Source organism: Microcaecilia unicolor, chromosome 3, assembly GCF_901765095.1.
Source record: "Microcaecilia unicolor chromosome 3, aMicUni1.1, whole genome shotgun sequence".
In the NCBI taxonomy this organism is placed as follows: domain Eukaryota; kingdom Metazoa; phylum Chordata; class Amphibia; order Gymnophiona; family Siphonopidae; genus Microcaecilia; species Microcaecilia unicolor.
In genome coordinates, this window is record NC_044033.1 from 214,145,409 (window position 1) to 214,158,870 (window position 13,462).

The following is a 13,462-nucleotide window of genomic DNA, read 5'->3' on the forward strand; positions in this document are numbered from 1 at the left end:
ACCTTTTCGGGCAAACCCTGAACTTTCCCTCGGGTTTCCTTCGGGGGTTTCATTCTAGGAAGTGTGTTGGTAGTACGGGGCGTGGTCTCTGTCCTAGCAATAGTAGCACGGGGCGTGGTCTCTGTGGCTTCAATGCTAGGGGCTGTCGGCCTTATGGGGGCGGTCCCTGCAGCCTTCTGAACGGCAGCGGTTGCCGGGGTTTGGAGAGTGAAGGCATGGGTCTGCAGGGCTTTAAGTTTAGTTTTCCGGCCCTTTCTCTGGTTCACCACCATAAGGGCAGCTTTTTCTACTTTACGTTGGGCCCAGTCCGGCGGGTTCCGGACTACATTCACCACGCTTCTATATACGGTATGTCCTCAGGACAGCCTGGGTTCCCCTCAACTATAACGATGTCCATAACCGCTGCCACCTTCTCATACTCAAATGACCCATCCGGAGGCCATTCCGCAATCCCCAACCCTGGCCACATAAATTGACATCGCTGTATCATCCCGGCCCTACTACATTTATCTCGGTCGAACATTTCGCTAAAGTGTTCCGTCATTAAGTCTAGAGGTGTGGAACCACCCCCGCCCATCCTAACCTGAGTGCCAAAGGAGAGACCACAGACAAAGGGGGAAAGGGATGGTGGAGGAGTAAGGGGTCTCTTTCCACCGGACACAGAAGGGTCAACACTCGGCCTGACCGGAACACGGTCGCCCGGTCCGGAAATGCAAGCCCACTCACACACTTTCATACGCCACAAGAAACCCTCCCGTTCGGTTTCTTCGCCCAAGCCTAGTGAGTTTCGGGACCTAGTCCGTATTAGTCACTGGCTAAAAGAGGGTGATCACGCCTCTTCTTCGGTCCTTACTGGGCCGGTCACTACGCTGAGTATACTCGCCTGTCCGTCGTCGTCGTTGCAGGCTGCGCCGTCGGTGCGCTTCTCTCCGGAGTCAGAAAAGGTGCCTTGCCGGAACCACACAACCCCTTTCCAGTCAGGCGGAATTGATCGGCCCTCCTCCGGGAGATGGACGCTGAAATCAGCGGTGGCCACTCACCACCTTCTCGGGAGGGGATCGATGACCCGACCTGACCGCAATGGGGGAGGGGAAAGAATATAATCCGATTTCCCTTTTGTAAACACTCCTGGCTGGCTCGCCAATGAAACAGGCTAAGTGAATCAGAAGACAAAAGGCAAGTTGGTTCCAAAAACAATGCAACTTTATTGCTAGCAATGAACAGCACTGAGTTGTCTCAGGATACTGTGTGTCATAAATCATCTGACACTTACATTTATACTTCCCTGTTGGGCATGCGCACTAGGCCCCTTATACATCACAGTGGACATGCGCAGTGAACATTTGTAGTTCTTACAGTATACACTTGTAGTTCACAGTACACACACGTCATAATACTGAAATGATACTGGACTTATACTTATGCATACTACCTCTGCTTTTGCCTTTTTGGGCATACTTTATGAATGTACTGGACATTGTATTGTGCCTTACCCAGTTTGCTGTTTACTAATGTAAGACAGAATGCAGGGCCATTAGATATACAGCTTGTAACAGTAGTGGCAAGGCTTACACAAGACCAGCTTGCACGTAGGCGTCATATGAATAGATGACCTTGGAGGGTGTAGACACCCCCACCCTGCATCTCTGAGCCTAACGAATCTTATCTCCTGTGCTAGAAAGGAGAGCATTGTGTGTGTAGAAGAAGATGCTAAGTTTCGTTTTCCTTGCCAGTATCATTTCAGTATTATGACGTGTGTGTACTGTGAACTACAAGTGTATACTGTAAGAACTACAAATGTTCACTGCGCATGTCCACTGTGATGTATAAGGGGCCTAGTGCGCAGGCCCAACAGGGAAGTATAAATGTAAGTGTCAGATGATTTATGACACACAGAGGCATATTTTCAAAGCACTTAGCCTCCCAAAGTTCCATAGAAACCTATGGAACTTAGCCTCCCAAAGTGCTTTGAAAATATGGCGAACAGTATCCTGAGACAACTCAGTGCTGTTCATTGCTAGCATTGTTGCATTGTTTTTGGAACCAACTTGCCTTTTGTCTTCTGATTCACTTAGCCTGTTTCAATTTAATCTGCACTTGCTACGGTCCACACAGTTCCTTTTAGTGGTGACACTAGTTGAGCCTGACGGAAGAAGAATTTTAAACAGTTGGTCTCCTGGTGGTGTTACAGATTTTTTTTTTAAAGTCCTACTGCAATGGCTTCAGAAGCTCAGTGTTTCTCTTTTTTTAAACAAAATAGCTAACTAAGGGATCCTTTTACTAAGCCGCATAAGCGTCTACACTCACCCAACGCGTGCCAAAATGGAATTACCACATGGCTACTGCATGGCCCTTGCGGTAATTTCATTTTTGGCGCACGTCCGCTATGTGCACCAAGTGACATTTGGCGCGCATAGGTCATTACCTCCCGGTTACCGCGTGAGACTTTGCCGCTAGGTCAATGGCTGGCGGTAAGGTCTCAGACCCAAAATGGACACACGGCAATTTTTTTATTTTGCTGCACGTCCATTTTCGTCAAAAATTTTTAAAAGGCATTTTTTTTTGCAGGTGCGCTGAAAAATGATTCTGCGTGTGCCCAAAACATGCGTCTACACTACCGCAGGTCATTTTTCAGAGCACCTTAGTAAAAGGACCCCTAAAGAACTACATCGTGCATTACACCAATGGTCTCTAATTGTTCTCATACCTCACACTAACATTATTGGCTTTTGTCTCACCTAGAATGTAAACAGCACTGAACCCTGGAAAGGGGATATTAGCGGTATACAAGAATTGATTTGATTTGATCCAGTTCTCTTAGCTATGGGAGACCTAAGTGGTCAAGAGAACAAATCAGAAATATCTTAGAAGCTGTACAGATAAAACACAGAATGGAGGAAGGCTGGGTGTAATGGCTCTTAATGAGATCTAGAAGGAAGAGGGGAAGGCAACACAGCAAGGAAGGAGAAGTTATGATACTCACCGACTTTCCCTGTAATGGTGGCACAGACCTCACCAGGGTTACAGGTAATTGTGGTCTCGAGACACGGCATCCCCTGAAAGGTGCCTTCACAATGTACGCACCTCCTCTGCTGTCCTTCTCCTGCAAGAGGCAGAAACACAGTGGAGGATCAGGACAGGATGCTCAAAGAAATTCTAAAATATTCCTTGGTCCTGCCCTCTGTAATGGAGTTAAAAGCCGGGAGTCACCGAGTCAATCCTGCCAGGTCAGAGGCTCCTTCCTATGACTACAGGCAGCAAACTGACAGGGGGCCAACAAGAGGGGCATAATCGAAAGGGGCGCCCAAGTTTTCCTGAGGATGTCCTCGCAGGACGTCCCGGCGAAGGGGCGGGGAAACCTGTATTATCGAAACTAGATGGGTGTCCATCTTTCGTTTCGATAATTTTTTTTGTATTTGTTGCATTTGTATCTCACATTTTTCCACCTCTTTGCAGGCTCAATGTGGCTTACAATACATCATGAATTGTGGAAATATATAAGAAAATATACATTTAATATAACAGAAGGATTTTGGGTAACATGATAATGATAAAACATGATAGTAGTTTAACAAACACATATTGTAAGGCAGTTCTGGATATATGTATACCCTTCTCCACCACCGCCAACTCCAGGCTCCGCCCTTTCTGCCTCGCCTCTCCCTATGCTTGGAATAAACTCCCTGAGCCCATATGCCAAGCCCCCTCCCTACCCATCTTCAAATCCCTACTCAAAACCCACCTCTTCAATGTCGCATTCGGCACCTAACCATTATACCTCTATACAAGTAATCTAGACTGCCCCAACTTGACATTTCGTCCTTTAGATTGTAAGCTCCTTTGAGCAGGGACTATCCTTATTTGTAAAACTGTACAGCGCTGCGTAACCCGAGTAGCGCTTTAGAAATGTTAAGTAGTAGTAGTAATTCATATTTGTTGATCTTTGTTGTATGCCTTGTTAAAGAGATGGGTCTTCAGTAGTTTGCGGAAGTTAGTTAGATCATGGATCGTTCTTAAGTTGCGCGATAGCGCATTCCAGAATTGTGTGCTCAGGTAGGAAAAGGTTGAAGCATGTGTTAGTTTGTATTTTAGACCTTTACAGTTGGGGAAGTGAAGATTGAGGAATGTGCGGGATGATTTTTTAGCATTCCTGGGTGGTAAGTCTATCAGGTCTGACATGTAGGCTGGAGTGTCTCCATGAATGATTTTGTGAACTAGGGTGCATATTTTGAATGTGATACGTTCTTTAAGTGGGAGCCAGTGTAGCTTTTCTCGCAGGGGTTTAGCACTTTCATATTTTGTTTTACCGAATATGAGTCTTGCTGCTGTGTTCTGAGCTGTCTGAAGTTTTTTAATTATTTGCTCTTTGCAGCCAGCGTAGAGTGCATTGCAGTAATCTAGATGACTGAGTACCAATGATTGTACCAGGTTGCGGAAGACGGTCCTTGGGAAGAAAGATCTTACTCTTTTTAATTTCCACATTGATTGGAACATCTTCTTGGTTGTGTTTTTCGCATGACTCTCCAGTGTTAGGTGTCGATCAGTGGTTACTCCAAGAATTTTTAGGGTGTCCCAAATTGGAAGATTCAGTTTTGATGTGTTAATGGTGGTGAATTTGTTCATGTTATGTTGCGAGGTGAGTTAGGCATTGGGTTTTTTCTGCATTGAGTTTCAGCTGGAATGCGTCCGCCCATGTGAGCATGATATGTAGGCTTTGGTTGATGTCATTGGAAATTTCCTTTAAATCTTGTTTAAATGGGATGTAGATCGTTACGTCGTCTGCATATATGTATGGGTTAAGGTTTTGGTTTGATAGTAGTTTCGCCAAGGGTATCATCATTAAATTGAATAAGGTCGGCGATAGGAGGGATCCCTGTGGAACTCCGCATTCAGGTATCCATGTAGCTGATGTAGTCAAATTGGATGTCACTTGGTATGATCGTGTGGTTAGGAACCCCTTGAACCAATTGAGAACGTTGCCTCCAACTCCGAAGTACTCAAGGATATGTAGTAGTATTCCATGATCAACCATGTTGAAGGCGCTAGACATATCAAATTGTAGTAGTAGTATGTTCTTGCCAGTTGCAATCATTTGTTTAAATTTATTCATGAGAGTGACTAGTACCGTTTCTGTGCTGTGGTTAGACTGGAATCCTGACTGATAGTCGTGTAGTATTGAGAATTTGTTTAAATAGTTTGTGAGTTGTTTGGTTACCATTCCTTCCGTTAGTTTGGTTATTAAGGGAATGGATGCTACTGGCCTGTAGTTGGTGTTTAAATGCCCCCTCTTGTAGACCTCCTTCTGACTCTTTCCCACGGGGGACTAAAGGTACTTATTTCATATAACAGGTTCTGTATAGTTTCTCTGACCTCCATTGTCACCCAATCACAAGGGGGTCTGTTCTGGGGTGGCATTAGGAGCCGTAATTGAAAACTAATTCCCATAACTACTGCTTTCTGTCTTTCTGGATCTAGGTATACTCTGGGCCATTTATGTTCCCATATAAGACCTATTAAAAATCTGTCTAAGTTTCTCCAAAGACTGAGTGTCACTTGTATGTGATCTGCCTTGTAGGCTAAATAAATGTAAGGTAAAGAGAAGATAGAATCAATAAAATAGAGGCAGAGATAAGTTTAGATAGATAGGTACATTTTATTTCTTACCCAAAGACAAGTCTTCAAGTTGGTACAAATACAGACATCAAACAGATTCTGGGTTCATCTGCACAGGGCCCTGCCGTCTGAGAGAAGACTCCGACACTAAGGCAAAATCTCCCCTCTTTTATACACAAACCTCTCCATAGAAGTAAATGGTGAGATACCTTGCTCTCAATTTCTGAGATGATACTTTCCCACGCGGTCTTATCAGCATGTTTTGGGAACAAGTTCTTTTTCTCATCTCACGGTCGAGATGCCAGTTTCACATCTCCCTGTCGCAATACTTTTCACACCATCTTATGAACTCTGTATGACCTCTGTATTATTTTATACAAAAATTATAAGCTCCATTTTATTCATCTGATCCATCATTCTTTCATTACAAGTGCTGTATTTGATTTAAAAATTGTACCAATTTGTGGCAGGACTCATTGTTCAGACCTGCTTTTTTTCAGATTCTCAAATATTAAATCATTTACTTGTTGTTTGGCCTAGTCAGTACTTTTTCAGTTGTTTTAGGCTGCATAGCTTTGGCCATCACTATTCCAGTGGTAGCCTTAAAGCCAGGCCATATATTAACATTCCCCTCTTCACCCTATCCCATAGGGTGACACCAGGGTTAACGTACCTTGGTACCATCCGTTCCAGAAGGTGGCAAGCTATCAAACGAGAGGGGAAGTTTTGCTAGCAGATATTATGCCAGACGGAAAACTTCATTCGTAGGTGGTATATTTCTGGGCATATGGAATTCCCTTTATATTACCCAACCCCTTGGGCTTAACCCTCATGTCATCTCTCTTGAGACTTACTCAAACCTGTAGTGAGAAATGTTTTTATGAATGGGACTAATCCATGAGTTCATTTACAAAATCCCATGAAGTATAGGTATACGGGTAATAGCAATTTCAGGTGGATCATACTAATACTTTCAGGTTTTGCTATGACTTCTATTATATCTGTTGCATAGTACATGGGGAGATAATCCAATGTATCTATCTCAGTGGTCCTCGGAAGGAATAGTGGTTTTGATCAAGCATTGTTATGGTGGCTCAACAAATATATAGTTAGTACTCAGATTGCAGGCTGTTTTAGGTTGGAATGCCTGGACCTTACTATTACTCATCATTAGCATCCAATCATGAGCACTAAAAAGAGGATAGCAGGTATGAGGTTGTCTTATACAGCAAAAAGGGTCAATCCCAGAAAAATTCATATCACCAAAGGTCATGCATGGATCTTGACATATGCATAATGATCTGGAAGTATGGGAAGCAATTTATATATCCATTACCCCACTTGGAGCTTAGTCAAACCTACAGAAAGACATGCAACGTAAGTAAGCCTACACCAGAGTTAAACAATTGCATAGCTGGTTGATACTAACAGAGTTTATATCTACATTATGATATCTTAGCCAGTATTAGGGTTTGATGTTACCCTTGTATCTGAGCAATATCAACTTCAATTTTAAATTACCTAAACCGAAATAACAGGGAAACTCTTAGAAAAACAATTAGAACAATAAAGAACAATAAAGGAAATAATAGGAAAATAAAAATAAAACCTTTTCAATATCTAGACAGGATTACTGCTAAACTGAAAATAAAACAAAATATGAATCTATAATGTCCATAAACAGCAACAGTAATTCTCAAATTAAGTATCAGTTTTAAATTCTCTTTCATCGATCATGGTTGAGGCGGTGGAAGCGCAGAAGAATCTGGACGGGTTGGGTTTTCAGGCTGGCCTGCTGAAGGAAGTGGTCGGTCTTGAGATGGTTAGGCTGGTAACATCTGGTTCTGCGGCTGAGTATCTTTCACATGGACCCAAGACTTGTGGTCCAGCAGTTTGCAAGGTGTAAAGATTATTGCCTTGGGGGATCTAACATCATTTGGGCCTGGATAGATCTTGAAGACATACTTATGGTGTACAAACTTGGATCTTTCCATGTCTTTATTCTGGGCATGCAGCATCATAAACAGTTCATCAAGAGCCAGAGGCTGGCAAAGGAATAAGCAAAATAACTGTATGCCTGAATGACACATAGCTATATCTTAGTGGGCATAATCAGTGTGAATTGAATAGGCATGAAAGACAAGGTAAACATGGAGAAAACAGTGCTAATTAAGTGCAAAAGCAAAAAGGGAAACCAGAAGGGTTCAATAATGAAAAGCCAATTTACATAAACAACAATAGTATATATGAAATTATATCTCCTGATTGGTAGGGGTCAGAGCTTTAACTTCAACCCTCTTAATACTAGGAATTGGGATTTGCATAATATATCTACACTTCTGGCTTGCATAATGTGCAAGACAGATTGGTAATTATTACAAAGACATGATCAAATAACAATGGTAAAGTATATGGAACAAAAGAGAAGATTACAAAAAAAAAAACAATTAAAAATTTAGAGATGATGGTAAATGTTCAATTATTGATGTATGGAGGGCAATGCGTTGCAATCTATTGCCAATAGATATGGAATCTTCACCTACGATGACTACCATTCACCAAGGGTTGAGCCCTCAGCTGCAGGAGGCCAGCAGGACTTATGAGCTAGATGATTCAGAAGGAAGGGTAGAGCTCAAAGCTTTTTGTAACTCCAGTAAGTGGAGAGCCTATCTCTTTTGCTCATGGACCAATTGATGCATCTGTCGAAACTCACGCTGAATAAGGTCTCGTTTCTCACACCAGGTAATGTTGGGGTCTGTGCATCTGTCTTTTAATTTAGCGATTCTTTGCTGCAACATAGCCTTCAGATCAGATACATTATCGGGTAGCTCTTCTTTGCTAGCAGTCGTCTCCTCGGTGAGGGACGTCAACGGAATTCCTGTATCCATCTGGGGAAAGGCAAAACTTAAACAGACCAGTAGTGCAATTTATGTGGTTAATTTATTGAATGAAGTCATAATGCTAGGAGGTGGGTTGTGGGTATAAATGGGGGCCAGGAAAGAGGCTTGGTAAAAAAAACAAAGCATCGAGAATGAAAAAAATTAAAAAAATTAAAAAAAATTGAACAAATTAAAAAAGCACCCTGAAGGGTGTAAGATAGGCTTAATAAAAAATAAAAATAAAAATAAAAATAAAGATAAAACCAAATATGATACATCTGAATTGCATCAAGGCGTATTCAGACGGCAATGCAAGAAAAAGGTTCCTCGAAAAAGACAAATGGAAGAAAAAACATTAAAAAGTGCAGCCACTTGATTGACCTTCACATAGAGTTTAAGTAACCCTTTTCAATCAGTCAAAGAAGTAGGGAGAAGCATATCGCTTTAAGACAAAGCCACCACGTGGTAAGAGTTAGTTGAAGCCAGGTGTTAGTTAAATACACAAAGCATAAATTCCAGGACCGCTGCACACAAATAATGTACACCAGTTCTTCTCATAATCACTCACAGTGAAAGACAGAGAGATAAAAAGAGTAATAGTTGCTGTTTTGAATAGAAAGGAATCAGAAAGTGGAGTGTATAATTTTCCTAATTTATGTCTGAAAGCTTCACCAATTCCCAGTCCAAGAATACTATAAAATCTATGATCAGCGCAAAATGCTCCCCCAAATGGCCAGTTCAAGGGAACATTTCTCGCATTTATTCCATAGAATGGATAATGGCTATTAAATATTTCTTCTTTCTTAGACAAGGAAATAATGAAAAGCTCTCAGATGTCACACATATCATAGAGAGATTTCAAAAATGAAGGCTTTATATTCATGAAAAAACTAAAGAAGTGAATGTCACATCAATTTAAACAGCGTAACAGTTAAAGCAGAAAACATTTTAAAAATGTGCAATACACAGCTTTTATAAAGTAAAATGGCATAAATAAGTCAGTTAAGGTTTATATAAAAAAACATAAAATGAACATCCTCTGGGGATCGCTCATCCCTGCAGTTGATAAGAACTCCCCAGGGAAGGTATGTTTCGAAACAAATAATTACCTTGCTGACTCAGTTAGGTCATTTGTATGGTACCATAAATATACACATGCAATTAAACCAGGAGACATATAAAATAAAAACATGTTACCTGTAATAGAAACAGAAACATCACACCAATATATATACAGAGAAATGGTTTCTGGATACTAAAGGAGGAGCTGAGTATAATGTAGAGGGCAACAAAATCAAATCGGGTTCGGATTACGTCAGTCAGTATGGACGGGTGGGGTGGGCGATTTTGATTCCTGGGCTAGCGTTGAACGGGTAGTAGACACTGTGATGCAGAATGGTCGATGTGATTGGTGAATCTGTGTTTTTTTTTCTGTGTTTTCTAGGTACGTTTAGTCGTGGTCGTGGACAGACGGCTGCGTAACAGCCGCATTGCCCGAACTTGAGCTCGGGGCAGATGCCGTCGTGGTTGAGAACACTGAACGGCATAATGGCCATATTGCTGGCAGCGATAACACTGGACATTGGCATAGCAATCAGGACTAGGGCCAGAATGGTCTAGGTTGTCTATTAGCGATGGGTGGGCCTTTTTCAGGTTGAGATCGGCGGCCACGATGTGGGTTATCTAACGAGGGGAGGTTACTCGGTCGCCTGCGGTCTCTCTGTGGCTGTCGTATCTGTAACCGCGAGACATGTAGCGATGGGGAGTCTGAAGGAGGTTGACGGTTTTGACTATAAGCAAAGTGCCAGCATGGACATTCCATGGCGCAATGTCCCAATTGGAAACAAAGGTTGCACTGTACTTTAGCTCGGTAGCTGGGAGTAGGCTGAGAGCGACAGTCCCGGCACTGATTGTTAGCTCTAGGAGCATTGAATTTATGTGGAATGGGTGAATCGCCTCTTGCAGGGGGCCGTCTACTAGGTCGTGGATTAAGATTCACCTCACCAGGTATCAATAACGATGTCAGATCGACAGTGTCTGGGATCACGTAATCAGTAATAGTCGATAGCCATCTACTGAGGATCTGATAGTGGAGATGACGGGTGGAATCGGGTGTGTATGTGTAAATAAAGTTTAATAACCTTTGCAGAGTTTTGGTATTAAAGGTGCCCTTACGGGGCCACGAGAGTCCAGGCTGAAACTTATTCCAGGAATGCCATATTTGGCAAAACTTTATAAGATTTATGTGGTCTCCTGGGAAGTGATTTATCACTCTGTCAAGAGGCAGCATAATGAATTGGGTACCAGAACTTTGGTATGGTAGAACACTGATATCTGGGTTGTGTCAAATAATATTGGCAAATCTAGTCTTATAAAACACTTATATCACTACTATCTGTTACTATTATCTCCACAAAAAAAAATCCGAATATACAATTGCCAATAGAAATCCGACTATGAATACAACTAAAAATCACCAAATCCGTAGATTCTCACAACTAACGTGACAATGAACTACAGATGCACGGAGGAAATCCGAAAGGTCACTCCTACGTCTCGTTGGGTGATACCTTAACGGCACACCCCCACTACTGTGTTACCCTTGCGCTGGGTAGACAGATAGATATAAGGCGGGGGACACCGCACCGCGCAAAATCTATGCTAAAGGACTCAAATGTCTGTTTCGTCATTCCCTAACTACTCTAACCATGCTCGCTAAATTTCCTACATTATCTATGACGAAATCTGGGTTAGTACCTAAGCTATATCCAAGTTTACATGTCCCTAAAACTATGTTTGTGTTAGTACCCTAACTGTATCTAAACCTCAAATAATCCCTAACTAGGCACTGTCACCTACCAAACGGACAACACAAGAATTTGCCCCTCAGCAAGTGGAAGCCTCGCAGAGCATCAGTCCCTGAACTCAATCTAACTATTTCTACACTATATCAAACATCTTATGTATCTTCTGTAATAACTCCAAAAAAAAAAACCTCTTATGTATCTTCAGTAATAAATCCAGTAACTCTTACGTATCTTTCATAACTCAAATAACTTTTAATGTCTAGACCTTATGTAGTCTGTCCAAAGAGATAAGAACTCACTCCACCATCAAAGTACTTGTACAAGATTTAACTACTCACAAAAATGGATGGCAAAGGAATCCCCATAATTTGGAGAGACAGAGAACTAACATTTGCTCACAACCCAATATAAGCGTTGAAATTAATGAAAGTATTAAAGAAAAAAAGTCAGAAAAATAGGGATTATACATAGTCAAGAGCCCCATAAACGCATCATTGACCTATACACACCCCCAGTTAACGTTCCTAAGTGTCCTAGACTCAGAAATCCAGGATATACCCTGCCGGATTTAGGACAGGCACCCTCCCGACTAAACTCTAGATCAGTAATTAAACCCAAGCAACTGATCGACACCAGCTATAAGTATATCCAAGGGGGCCAAATATGCCAGTTACGCAAAATCAAACACCTCACTAGAGGACACCTTAAAACAGGTGTATATTCCAAAATCTATAATTTTAGTTACTGTCACCCCAACCAAGGTTAACCTGCTTATGGCAGATATTAGTCCCAATATGGGGTGTTTTACCGAAATCCCAGCCAGTACCAGTAATTGTCTAACTTATTGCAAGATAAAGATGTAGAAAGAGAAAAGGGATAGAGTATAGGGAATTGGAGTAAAAATTTCCCAATTTTAAATTACAAAATGTAAACAAGGACCTGGCAATAATCTCCAGCCTGGAACAGCCGAGCTTGGCATCAAGTCTGTATATTTACGTATATGAGGGACGAACTGCAGGGCACCTTAAGGGCGGCGTCTTTGGGTACAGGGGTGAGTAGAATGTTTCCTTTCTCCTTCGGGAAGAGTCCAATTTGTAACATAATATGGTCGGGGACGCCCAAATCGTGAAATTTAGGTCGACCTTAGTGATTGTCGTCCCAGATTTTCGGCGATATTGGAAACCGAGGACACCCATCTCAGAAACGACCAAATCCAAGCCCTTTGGTCATGGGAGGAGCCAGAATTCGTAGTGCACTGGTCCCCCGACATACCAGGACACCAACCGGGCACCCTACGGGGCACTGCAGTGGACTTCAGAAATTGCTCCCAGGTGTATAGCTCCCTTACCTTGTGTGCTGAGCCCCCCAAAACCTACTCCCCACAACTGTACACCACTACCATAGCCCTTAGGGGTGAAGGGGCCACTATCAGGATTGTGAGTTCTTGTACCAAGTGGAGCATAGATGGATGCGATGATACGTCTCCGGCCTCTGCTTGGCGGCCGAGCAACCCCGAGGTTCATCTGCGGTGACCGCCATTCCCTGGGGGTTGAGCCCCCAGGTGCAGACGGCCGACAGGACTTAAGTGGAAGGCCAATGAGAGGGGCGATGAGGAGACCCACTGGAGGAGAGCAGAAAGAAGTGGTCCAGGTGCAGGCAATGTCCAACAGACCGGCAACAGGCAGACAGGTAATTTAGGTACAAGCCAGGTCTTCAGGCAGGCAGCAGACGAGAGAGTAACTCAGGTACAAGCAAGGTCTTCAGGCAGGCAGCAGACAAGAGAGTAATCCAGGTACAGGCAAGGTCTTCAGGCAGGCAGCAGACGAGAGACAAGCAAAACACAGTGGTCAACTAGAAATCGAAGCAATGCAGCAGAGGAAGAGCTTCCCAGAAATAGTGCTGGCGTCTGATGTCAGCAGGGACCAGCTGGAGAGGAGAGCATGAGCCCGCCAGCGGGGGAAGGCCAATCCCTGCGGAGCAAGGAGGCGGGGCCACGGCCCGAGCAGTCCACGAGACAGGGCTCTGGAGACCTACAGCATGGGTGGAAACGGCGGACAGCGCCAGAGAGGGAGTGTCGGGCCAACTACGGAGGTGAGGAACGTCGACCCAGCACAATGCCGCCGAAGGAGTGTCGGCCCCGCTACAGAGGTGAGGGATGTGACA

The 13,462-nt window shown here is 43.2% G+C and overlaps 1 long non-coding RNA gene across 1 annotated transcript; it reads right to left on the reverse strand.

The window, feature by feature from the left end:
* Positions 1-836: 836 nt before the first annotated feature.
* LOC115464958 lies at positions 837-9,701 on the reverse strand. Its single transcript, XR_003941296.1, has 3 exons — positions 9,690-9,701; positions 7,951-7,952; positions 837-927 (listed from the first exon to the last, which is right to left on the reverse strand). It is a non-coding gene; the product is annotated as an uncharacterized LOC115464958 (long non-coding RNA).
* Between the last annotated feature and the right edge of the window lie 3,761 nt (positions 9,702-13,462).